This window comes from Eleutherodactylus coqui, chromosome 4 (genome assembly GCF_035609145.1).
Source record: "Eleutherodactylus coqui strain aEleCoq1 chromosome 4, aEleCoq1.hap1, whole genome shotgun sequence".
Lineage (NCBI taxonomy): Eukaryota > Metazoa > Chordata > Amphibia > Anura > Eleutherodactylidae > Eleutherodactylus > Eleutherodactylus coqui.
In genome coordinates, this window is record NC_089840.1 from 237,568,326 (window position 1) to 237,581,379 (window position 13,054).

Below are 13,054 nucleotides of genomic sequence, written 5' to 3' on the forward strand. Positions count from 1 at the left end.
TTTTGAAGGAGCCTTTTTGGGTCCTGTTTTTGCAGAGGTATGGTCTTTTCTCTATAGGAGAAAAAAGTGCAGAAAAGAAAAAATACTTCAAAAAGAAGGCTGTGTGTGATGGAAGGTTAGTGTGACCCCTTATCACACAGCTGTGCGCTCTCAGGTCTGCAGAGGTATTGGCACTCCTGTAGTGTTGGCCGTCGCTCAGCCCCTGCCGGGGCCCCTCCGCTCTTCTAGTCCCATTGACGAGCGGCTGCAGGGGAGGAGACAGGGGGTTGTCCGATGTGACTGTCCCAGCGATACTAACAGAGCCGTGGAAAGTGTGAGGTCCTGGGGACATCGTGCTGGGGATCTACTGGAGATCTACTGGATTACTCTCCTGCCAGGTAGGCACTGCCCCGTGCCCACGGCCGCTCCTGCACTTCTGTCTGGACTCTAATGAATTGCATATGAGCTGCAGCTGGGCGCAGACAGAGGGGGCACATATTTAAAGTGCCCTGCACCATTACAGAACAGGAATCAGGCAGTTTGGGAATTACAATGTAATCAAATTTTTTTAAATTGATTATTGCTTTCCAAGGGGTTCTGCAGCAGCTGGAGTGCTACATACATAACCTGCACTAGTAGTCCCTACAGTTCTATGACTCATGGAGCTGGTCTCTGCATTTATATCTATTTAGGCTGTTTTTCTAACTTTTTTTATATTTCTTTGCCCACAATATTTTCACTCGTGGTGAACGCCTTCCAGGAATCTAATGTCGTCCATCGAAGAAACCGCTTGTAATTTCTGCGTGTTGCGCGACTCGCCGATCAGCGTGTTGTGGCCTGAGTCTAGTTCTCAGAGCTTGTAATTTGCAGAGTTGGGCTATACAGCGTGCCTGGGAGCAGCCAGAGTTTAGTGCTGAGTGTGCGGAATGGTAGGGATACACCGAGGCGATGGAAGTGAATGGGAAGGTAAGGGGGGACGGTTCGAGCGCGGTTTTGGAATACGGGCAATTATTGGCGCAGTTGGGCTGTGTTCACACAGGGCAATGGAGGTCTGAGAAAATTGGAGTTATGTTGCATTCTGTTTTGCTGCAATTTTTTTTTTTTTCTGAGATCGAAATGCGTTTCAGGGCTTATTCACACGAGCCTAGGCGTATTTACGTTCACATGTCTGTGGCGTATAATCGCCGGAAAGGATGTTTTCTGGCGATCCCGGCCAGAGCTAGTTGGCGTATTCTCAACTTTCAGAACTGTCTTCTTGGCCACCGTATATGCGTCGGCGCGTATTTCGGCCGTTTTTACATGCCGTGTGAACGAATACATTGGAAACCAATGCCTCAGATGGTCGCGTATATACAGTTGGGCGTAAAAATGTGCTGTATATGCGCTCATGTGAATAAGCCCTCAGGGTTAAAAACACATTGCAGCGCTGTATGTGTGATTTTTTTTTTTTTTTTTTTTTTTTTAATATTTTTAAATTTTTTTTTCCCCCCTCCTAATGTAGCTGCAAGACCGAAAACTCGCAGCGTGTTCTATTTTTGTGCGAGCCTTGCACGAGAGTAGAGCATACAGATGTGCCGCCTGCTGCACATGGCACAGCACACGGACCGGTCATGTGTCTCTGTGTTGTGCGAGTTGCGCCCAATAAAATTGTATGTAACGCCCTCTGACCCATGTGAATGTGACTTAAGTGACCTTTAGGATATTCCACAACAGCAGGTGCCAAATATGGTGTCCCTAAATTCCGCACCAAATTCCGCGCTGCTAACTGCAGATTTTAATACGAATGGCCAGCAGGATTCGGCTATTTTCAATTCCGCACCAAAACCGTCACATTCTCGGTGCGGATTTTGGTGCTGAATCTTCCGTATTCGCTATTGCGGAATATTCCTTCCTGCGTGAAAGGTCCTTAGTGTGTGCTTTACATGTGTGAGCTCCGTCCATATCACAATTTACCCATGGCGGTATTTACATGGGCACGTTTTTGCGCAAATTCCGTCCAATAGCGATGTGGACAGAACTTGTGCGTGAAAAGAACTCATTCCTTTCAATGTTTATTTACGTGGTCTGAAATAGAAAATCACAGTATGTCGTATTTTGCGCCGATTTTGTTCAGGAACACCCATTAGTCCTTATGGGAGGAAGAAAAAAAATCGTGTTACTCGTGTAAGTTCAAATTTCATGAATGTGCGAGGCAAGTTTCTAGTCGCTGTGATTTATGGCATTCAGTGACCATCAAAAATGAATTTTTCATGTGAGTCAATGCAGAGTCAATCATATTGTTTGCATCAGACTGTCTCTCCATGGGAAAGGCCGCCTCAGCCGTCTGGGTAGGTGACGAAGACTGTATGTAAAGCGACATTGGTGTACTGTGTGCCCTTTAACCTGAAGGGGGTTGCTGTCACCTCCAGGCTGGCCGTTATGGCTGCACCAGTAGATGCCGCTGGTTGTGTTACTCATCATAATGTTACTATTCACATACTTTAATGTTTGCTGATAGGACTGTGGATACAAGAATATCTTTCCACTTTGTCAGATAATGTTACATATTACGCAGGAGGTACCAGCAACGATAATATTCGATACGAATATAGCACCAAGATGTTCTGCAAAGCTTTGCGATCAAGAGAAGCAGAAAACAAGAAGTAGACGCATTTGAAAGCAGAAATCCACTAACAGGACACCGCTCGCCTCTGTGATATTGAGTCAGATTATTATGACCACCAGCTAATATCCTGAGTAACCGCCGTGTACCGTACAGACAGTAGACGGGCTGGGAGCGACTCAGTAAGATGCTGGTAGGTTGTCTCAGGTATCTGGAGCCATGCCGACTGCAGTACACAGTTGCTGTAAGTGGTGTTGGGGAGGATCCATAGAGGGAACATGACTATGGAGGTGGTCCCACAGACGCTCAGTTGGGTTCAAGCCTTTGAAATTAGGATGCCAGGGAAGTACTTGGGTGTCTTTGGTCATACTCTTCACTGTTGGATATTTCTAGTCGTGTGTATTGCTGGAAGATCCCATTTGCCGCAGGTAAGACAAATAGAAGGCACGGGTGTACATGATCTACAACCCAGGACTGTGACGTTAACAAGAGGGCATCCACTATGTCTAGAAGAAAGCAGGTTTCATCACCAACATAGAAGGGGGTTCTTTACTGTAAGAGCAGTGAGACTGTGGAACTCTCTGCCTGAGGACGTGGTGATGGCAAAATCCATAGAGGAGTTTAGGAGAGGACTAGACATCTTTCTAGAGCGCAAGGATATTACAGGACATAGACATTAGGTGACCAGCGGAGTTGTTGATGCGGGTACACAGACAGGTAGGAACTATCAGAGTTTGATCCGGGGATTATTCTGACTGCCATTATGGAGTCGGGAAGGATTTTTTTCCCCCTGAATGCGCTAATTGGCTTCTGCCTCTTGTTTTTTGTTTTTGCCTTCCTCTTGATCAACAAGAGGGAGAAACAGGCTGAACGAGGTGGACATTTGTCTTTATTCAGCCTAACTTACTATGTTACAAGGATGGATTCATAACCAGAGCGGTTCAGAGTGCTTTCCACAAGGATGAGCGACCCAGAAAATGGCACCAAAAAATTCCCCAGACCATAACCCTACTACCACCGGCTTCTGTCCTTCCATCAGTTGTTGCAGGGTAGTTGTTCTCTGATGTTCCTCGACTGACACACCAACTTTCATCCATTCGATGAAGCTGAAAACGTGACCCATTGGAGAAGGCAACTGTGTGCCAACAAGTGGTGATCCAATTCCTATACTGTTGTGCAAAATGAAGCCTTTTGTTCCGATGCACCTTTGTTGGCATAGGCTTGGTAAGCACCCCTCTGTTTTGGAGCCCCCAAGGTGCGCTGAGCTGTTTTAGACACACGTTTGGTAGCCCCTTGGTTGATTTTCATGGTGACTTGCACCACTTTAGCATATCAGTCTGCCTTCACACACCTTCGTAGCCGACAACCACCTCTCACATCAATGGCGCGTGGTGCTCCACAGTTTTCATATCAGTTATTCCCAATTGTGCTATTTGTCCACTCACAATACACTTTCATTACAGCAGCATGCGAACAATTCGCAGACTGTGCTGCTTGAGAAATACCGCCACCCTTGGCCTAAATGCCGATACTTGTTCGACCCTTTTTGCCCCTCTTGATAAATCGCACCATTTACCCATGACGAGTAATATGTGAGCAGACAGCTATCACACGCCTTATATACCCACTAAGCCGGTCCCCGACTCGCCACTTTCTCCATGGGCTACACACTGCCAACGTCAAAAGTAGGAGGTGATCATAATAATGTGACTCCACGGTGTATGGCCAGAATATAAGGTTCATTCACACGGGTGTGTTTTCTGTGCGTGGGCTGTCCATATATTTGCTGACTGAATACACACAAGCATGGGAACCCCTTACAGTAAGTTGGTGTATTCACACATGCCATACTGGTGCATTATGTCTCCACCAGATATATGGGTGGAGACATGAGTTGGGCGCTGTCAGTGACAGGGAACTCTCAGGGCACGCGAGTTGGCCGGTGTCATTGACAGGGAACTTCCAGGGCACGCCCACCATGGCTCCCACATCCCCCTGACATTGCCCTGGCAGCTCGCTTGGGTCCCCCCGGTGCCGTGCTCATACCCCTCCCCGCCGGACTCCCATCTCTGCTCCCATTCCCTAGCTGTCACTCTCCTCCCCGCTGTCAGCGTCCATGCCGCCGCTGGCAAACCGCGCTCTGTACATCCATGTCCATTTCTTGAAAATAATCTCACATCCCATCGCTGCCGCTTGCGATTTTCTTGCGTGATAGACAATAGGAGTCGCTAAAGTTAAAAAGACATTGCAGGTTCATGTGTTGCGATGCAATAAAAAAAGAGGCTCAATAGGCGAACATGGGCGATTTAAGAAAAAAAAAAAAACACAGAAAAATAGGGCAGGCAGCCAGGAGCGTAGCTATAGGGGGTGCAGGAGTAGCAATTGCCATGGGGCCCTGGATCTTTAGGGCCCCTCTATCGCATAAGAAGAAACCAGTATTATAACTAGCACATGGTCTGTAAGGGGCCCTGTCACAGATTTTGCATCAGAGACAAGAGCTTCTAGTTACGCCCATGCAGGTAGCGATTTCTAAATCTCACAATATCGCATATGAGAAAACATCACAGTGAATGAGGCCATTGAAAAGCATGGGTTCTATGATTCTATGTGTTCTCTCTCAATCGCATTGCTCAAAAATCGCGTGATTTTCTTGCAAGTGTGAACGCGACCTCAGTGTGCGCTGCGTTTTTTTTTTTTTTACGCATGTTGCTGGAAGACATCGATTTAGGGAAAAAATGACGTCAATTAGACTTTCGTGTGTGTTTTTTTTTTTTTAACTATTTTTCACAGATTAAGATTGCATATGCCTGTGTGAATGAGCCCTTATTCGGCGACTCATCGCTAGCGCAATTGTTATTCCCCAGAGGCCGGCTGTACATCTCCCTGTTCACAGCTTGAAATGTACTACAGATCGGGGAACATTTTTTCGTATACCTACTGAAACTGAACGATCAGCCGATTGTCCGTCTCTTCACACAGCCCAATTGTTGGGTGAATGAGCATTCCTAGATAACCGGCCCGTGTCAATGGACCATAAGGGCTCATTCCAGGCCGCTTGCCTCCATTCACAGTAAGCAGGCAGTCCTTGCTGGATAACTCCCTGTGATATATCCTCTGCCCTATTGTTGCAGGTTATCGCACTCAAGGCCAAATATCTGCAGAGCCCGCAGGTGTACATATTCGTGTTACAGCTCTATGCACGCTTGTACACAGCTGCAATTACGTACTTCCCGTAGAAGTCTATGGGGCTCCACAAAACCTCGCTGGGACTATGATTGTATCTGACCGTTTTATTTCATATAAGTTAATTGGCGTTGCTTTTAGGAGGGCATACCTCCATAATGCCCTGCACGCTGCAGCATATGGCGCGATTCTAGCTCCGTAGCATACAGCCATAGGAACGTTTTGGGCTTCTGTCTGGTTCCGGGCTCACGCGAGTGGACTGGATCCCGCGTGTGGGAGGCCCGCAGCAGATACGTTGAAAACAATGGGCAAAACGTTCCAAGGACAACACGCACATGCGGCGATACGACTCCATTCAAAAGAATGGGGTTCATATTCCTGCGTCTCACAACACACAGATCTCGCGCAAATTTCTTGGCCGCGTGAAAGCAGCCTCAGGCGGAAAAATAAAAGGTTACCCAATTGATGTAATGTAAAACTCCCATTGAAGTCAATGGGTGCGTGAAAAGAAATGAAACGACCTTGTATACCATGTGAGTACGGTCAATCTGTGAAAAAAAATGTCACATGTGAACGCACACATTGACTTTAGTGGGTTCTGTAACCTAGTGGCACGTCCCACTGTACCTGTAGAGTTTATATGGGTCATTAGGGGCTGACATATTTGGCGCTAGTAATAGGACCCATGAGCATTAAAGTACACCTGTGGATAAGCGGTGGGGCTTTTGGATGCTCATAAAGACCTGTAGAGGAATGAGCGCAGCGCGGTAATGACTGTTCTATTTTAGCTGATGACCACGTGTATATCATTTATTAATATTTTATGGACTGGGTATTGCGGTGTATTGGGAATGCTGTGATGTTTATTCATTTTGTAATGTTAGCACTTGGTATAGTCGGAGTATATTAGTCTGCTAGTCTCGCAGCGTTCGCTCGTCCCTCGGGCTACACACTGGTGGCATTTGCGAAAGTGCTGGGTTTTCTTTTATTTACTAGCAGCTGCATGTAGTTTATAACCGGAGTAGAATGAGGACACTTGTGTAATCCGGGTCACGTGACTGCGTGTAATTCCTATCAGATGAAGTTCATAGAAAATATGAGGAAGACCGCCTGTAGCAGCAATATTCCTCATCTATACTGCGCTAGCCGTATGTGGCGTACTGAGCGCCTATCCGTGCGCCTCTGGTGCTATAGAGATTAACAGGCTCCTTTATATGGGGAAGGAAAACGGACTCACGAATGTATTTGCGATTCGTTCACAAGTGCGTATTTTGGGTAAAAAATTTCGTTGTGCAAAAATACGAAAATAGCACATATTGAACTGATTACCTTAAAGGGGTGGTCTCGCGAAACCAAGTGGGGTTATACACTTCCGTATGGCCATATTAATGCACTTTGTAATGTACATTGTGCATTAAATATGAGCCATACAGAAGTTATTCCACTTACCTGCTCCGTTGCTAGCGTCCTCGTCTCCATGGTGCCGTCTAAATTCGCTGGCAGCTTGCTTTTTTAGACGCGCTTGCGCAGTCCGGTCTTCTCCATTCAGCACGAGCCGCTTCAGTGTGCTCCCCGCTACAGCTCTTCTGCGCATGCGCAGACGAGCTGTCACTGCTCGGGAGCGCGCTACAGCTGCCATTCTGTACCTTCCTCTGTTAGAGGAAGGTGCAGAAACTGGAGCTGCCCAGCGGAGAAGCCCAGCCCAGCCGCCCCGAGAAGCCTCCCAGGTAAGTGATTTGTCGGGGGGGGGGCTGCCGCTGCGCCGGGCTGCGCCGGGGGGGGCTGTCGCTAGGCCGGGGGGGGCTGCCGCTAGGCCGGGGGAACTAGCGCTGGGCTCCGGGGCCTTCACCTGGGCTGAGGGTCTAGCGCTGGGGAGCCGGGGGCTAGCGCCGGTTACCTGCTGCCTGGCGGTGGGCGTCTGGTCGGCGGCTGCGGGGCGTCTGGTCGGCGGCTGCGATGCGTCCGGTTGCCATGGAGACACAGCTGGCGGCGTCTCGGGAGCGCGCACGTCGGGCTGCAGCGAGCGACGGGGAAAGAGCCGGCGGCCATCTTGAGGAAACTTTTATATGTTGCTGAAACGCTGGAACGGTAAGTACAAACCAGCTAGGAAAGTCATTTACAGGGGTAATTAGTAATGTGTACTTAATGGGGGGGACTGGGCAAAAAAAAAATTTAACTGCTTCCTCGAGACATCTCCTTTAATTACCAATTACAATGAATTGGAGCGCTGTTGCGTGTTTTTTTTTTGTGTGTGCATGAATTGCGCACATAAAGGGAAGTGAAACACGCACGTGCAAGAACACGATGCACATTGCGCACATATGCCGCGTAAGTGCGCTTATGTAACACTGGCCTTAGGGGGTCTTCACACTTGTGATAAAACTACGAAGTGCAAGAGAGAGAAAACGCAGAATTATGAAACCAGTGATTTTTAATAGTTCCATTCCCATTTGCGATGTTTTCACTCATGTGATGTGGCGGTATTAGAAAATTGCAGCGTGTCTGATCTTTCTGCGTTTTTTTTTATTGCCCGTGTTTCCCTATATAGCCTCATTTTTATGGCAACTTGCAATTTTCGTGTGACGATTTTTTTTTTAACATTAGGAACTCCTATTGACTTTTGTGTGATAAAATTGCGTGCGCCGGCGATGTGATGCAAGATTATTTTTAGGGAAAAGCATCGCTGACACTTGAAAATCGCCTGTGTGTTTGTTTTTTTTTTCCCCCGCAATTTTCTTGCGGCAATATCGTGATCGCCAGTGTGAAGGAGCCCTGAGGCTACCTTCACACGGGCAAGTGCAATATTGGTCTGATAAACGGTGCCCGATATCGTGTTTGCCAATGGGCGTTTTACCCACAGATTCAAGGCGATTTATGGGCCAAAATATCGCGCACCACTTCTGTCAAAATTTCAATCCTTTCGCGTAAGTTTCACGCGCGACAGAAGATCGGAAGTGTTTCCCATTGACTTCAACAGGAAACCTTGCATGCACAACGCACGGCATGCAAGGTATCTAAGGTCCTTTTGAAATCCGTGGGTGATGCGTTCCATGGAATGCGAAAAAAATAGAACCTGCCGCAAGAGGAAAAACATCGCTCATATGTAGAACTCCTATTCAAAAGAACCTCGGACCGATATCGCGCTGATAAACCTGTGAGCATTTACATTTGTGCGCAATTCTGGAACACAATCGCTCAGAAACGGTAAAAAAAATCGCAGCGCAGTAAAAAATAAAGTATATTAACCTATTAAAATCAGTAGGTTATTTTTCCTATGCGAATGTGGCAGATCTAGTTGGAAGTTTTCAACACCCCAAAAGACCATCTGCACGAGCCCGTAGGGACCCCGGAGTGCAGCATTAAATCAAGTAAGCAAGTTTTGCGTGGGAATCCACATCAAATGGGAAAATCCTGCAATCTAAGTGACTCCCAACAAGGCCTGGTCATCGGCGATGGACTAGCCGGGGCTGGGGTTTAAAAAGAAAACCAACAAGCATGTGGGTAATTAGAGTATACTGAAATGAAGGAAAAACATCCAGAAAAGGGGTTTCTTAAAGGGGTTGTCCAGTTGCAAATTACTGATGGATTATCACTAGTAGATTGATGGGGATCTGTTGCCAGGGATTCCTTCTGATTAGTTATTCGCCAGGTTGGTACACTAATGCACTTAGCTGATTTCTGCAGACAGCTCCGTTCACACTGCAGTGGCGAGGCATGGTATTGCAGGCAAAATTCCAATTCACTGCAGTGGGAACGAACCCTTGCCAATCAATTATCGATGATCTATCCTGGGAATAGGGTATCGGTATTTACAACCAGACAAGCTCTTTAACATGGATGGGATGTATTGGCAGACAACCAGTTTGAGTACCATTGCTGCCTAAGATAAGCCCCCTGCACACGGGCGGAAATTCCGCGGCGGGATTTCCCACAGAATTTCCACCCGTGGAAGCTGCCATGGGATTGCGTTAGAAAACGCAATCCTAGGTAGGCGGCCGCGATTTGTCTGCGCGAAATCTTGCACAGAAAACAAATCGCAGCATTCTCCATTTCTCTGCGAGCCCCGCACAGAAATGTTACTTTCCGGCCGCCGGCTCCAGTCTGCGCATGCGCCTGCTGCCCGGCAGGCGGCACATCAAAGAGCCGGAGTTGCAGGAGCAGGTGAGTGCTGCGCTGGTTTCTGCAGGGACTTTCGTCGGGATTCTCGCAGCCGGATCCGACCCGGCCATCTGCAAGTGGCCATAAGCAGGTGAGTCTCAAAAGAGTGCAAAAACTGGATCACTGAGCAGCAAAGAAACATCTCTGGGTCATCTGAATCCCGACTTTTGTTGCTGATGGTCTGAATCTGTCCCAAGCAACATGAATCGATGAACCCTTCCTGTCGGGTGTCAACGATTCAGGCAGGTGGAGAAGTGGAGAATGTTTTGTTGGCACATCTGGAGTCCTTTGGCACCCATGGATGGATGCCAAAATGAGTTGCTGCACTTTTGAAGGCCAAAGGAGGTCTAATGCCTTAGGGGTACTAAATGGGTATCTCTATTCAGTGTATATGTAGTATATAAATTTAGCAAAATCCTTAATTTCTTTAATCCGGCATCAAGTAGTTTAGAACATTTGATAATCCAGCACCTGTTACTGGAACGCTATCCTAACACCAAGGAAAGAAGACTGAGCAAAGATACCTGTTGTGAGACTCCCCTTCAGTTCTGCACTACAGAGTTGTGGACACTATAGAGTAGCAAAATATGGTGGCGCATGGAGTTTAACAACATTTTTCGCTCTTGGAGGGGTATAGAATGGCCCCGTAGACTTCCAGTGGAGTACAGTCATGTGCAGGGGGCCTAACGTCACAGAAAAATAAGACGAAGGTGGCATATTTTACTTTATCACATTTTAGTGGGGCTTTTTTAGCCCTACAAGTAAGGATTTCTTGGCGCTAGTATAACATCTGATACTTCAGAATCGGCTATAATTCAGCACTTTTCTGGTTTCGTATAGATTTTTTTTTATTGCAGCTTTATAGCCCCGGGGTCAGTATAGTCCATTTTGTTGTGCCCCCCCCCCTTCCAGGTCCGTTGCGTGACTGTCCTCTCTCTGAGTGAAGCTTTTTGCTGGCTGGCTATGCTGTTTTAGAGCTATTGGCAGCTCATCATTTTAAATGCTTTCAAAGTGGTGGGAATCTGCCAGGATGCAGTTAGAGCCATTAGGAGAAGCCATTGCCCGAGGCCGCACTACTAAATGGTTTGCCATCTCTATTTATCAAAGTATTCATTGCTGATTCTTTAGATTTGGAATGCTGAATAGAGTAATGACCTCATCAAATACAGTGTGTACAGTATATAGGTAGATGGTGTGAGGAGGTAAGTAAAGTGGGACTCACCGTCTTGGTGCTAGTCCTACTGAAGAGAGTCTGGCACCTTTTTGATACTCATTTCTGACCTTTTGAGATCTGACCACGGACTAATAGAAATCTGTTTACTGATGTGTTATCTATCTGACGGTTGGCCGGGCTTTCCTGACTTGGGTGTCTTTTGCAATTATCGGTCCAAAAAATTGCTTAAATGAGCAATTTAGAGTGATAGATGTCCCATATAAAAATAGGACCCAACAGTGTACTGAGCGGGGAATCGCTCAGTAGTCGCTGGTTGCTTCGTTTCAGCTCCGGGTAAACAGGTGGTTGTTCATCTTGGAACGATTGCTTGTTCACTGTGAAGCAAGGCGGGTGGACGGAAGAGATCTTTGGCTTGCTCCACCACCATTCATGGGAAGAAACTGAAAGGAGGAGACACAGATTAGATATTCGAAAAAACTTTCTGACAGTGAGGGTGATCAGTGAGTGGAACAGGTTACCACAGGAGGTGGTGAGTTCTCCTTCCATGGAAGACTTCAAACAAAAGCTGGACAGACATCTGTCTGGGATGATTTAGTGATCCTGCACTGAGCAGGGGTTTGGACCTGATACTATTGAATGTAGGCTTTCATTCATGGTTGCCAACCTGAATTTTTTTTTTCTGGACAATCTACCCAAAAGTTACAGAGCAAAGTAAAAAACCAAAATGAAAGATAAAGAGAAGTGTCTAGAGCTCAATATAGTGACATAAACTCATTACTGGAACTTACTGTGAACCATAGAATGCTGATAATTACAGTCATAATCACCTTCTCAAGTACTACCAGCCTTGTAAAAAAAAACAAAAATAATAATCATGGACCGCTTCCTTTTTTTTTTTCCAGTGTCCATAAAAAAATATGCTATTTTTACTGATGGACCAAGAATTTACGTCTGTATTTGCTGTTGTGAAGAGCCAGGATCTCCGTGCATGGTGATATGGTTGTGACTCAATACTCTGTTCTCCAACAGCTAAATGACCGAGGTGATTGTTCTCAGCACTATCTTGTAGGTTCAGGCTTTAATCAATTACATAACTTCTCTTTGATTATGGATTTTCCTCTCTTTGCTGGCCCTGGAGAGGTCCTAGGTCTTCTACGAACAGCTGACACTCCAGCATTTCGGTGCAGTGGGTTGTCTTTTTGTCGGTAGTTTTTTGCTTCGTGACACCAGTGTCTGAACTCTCTCCATTACATTGATCACAGGAGGTGGATTGAGTTCATTGAACTTTATGGTTATTTGTCAGCTATGCACATATTCACGTGATGTTGGTGATCGAACGAGCATCAAGCAGTGTGCCTGTTTTGGCCCCTCCCTGCCGAGGCGCGTGTCAATGGCAAATTTTTTGGCGAGCGAGAGAGAGAAAACGAAAACTCAGAACCCGTCATCCCAAATACAAAAATGCTCGGGTCTCCCATTGTAGCCAATGGGGTTTGTTACTTGAGTAGAGCTCTCGAATTTTACGAAAAGCTCGACTCGAATAACGCGGACCCGAGCATTAGGATGCTCGCTCATCTCTAGGTGCAATTTAACAGCAAATAATTGATTTTGGCCAACAGACTGACACTGTCTGAAAAGAAGTTGGGGGTGTTCCAAATTTTCATCCAGCAGATCCTTGACTACAATGCGTAACGACTGTTCATCCTACTTCTATCTAATGTGTATGACCACCTTTGCCCTGGAGTATCACTTGAGTGGTGTGTCCATCAATGGACGTAGAACAACACGCCCCATGTTGAAGAATAGGCTCGCTCCAAAGTTGGCATCGTTTTCCACCAGTGACAAAGTTTAACCCTTTGCAATCTAATTTTGGATTCAGGGTTTCCTAGGGGCCTTTCTCTTTCTGCCATTATACAATGGCACCATCTGCTGGCTAGAGCCAGTACTGCGGTATGTGACAT

General features: G+C 46.6%; 1 protein-coding gene across 1 annotated transcript in view; it reads left to right on the plus strand.

Moving 5' to 3' along the window:
* Window positions 1-257: 257 nt before the first annotated feature.
* The window catches only part of LZTS2 (leucine zipper tumor suppressor 2), a 126,491-nt gene continuing 113,694 nt past the window's right edge, over window positions 258-13,054 (plus strand). The window contains exon 1 of the mRNA XM_066600933.1: window positions 258-377. The gene's annotated coding sequence lies outside the window, so the exon portion shown is untranslated. The remainder of the gene's footprint in view (window positions 378-13,054) is intronic.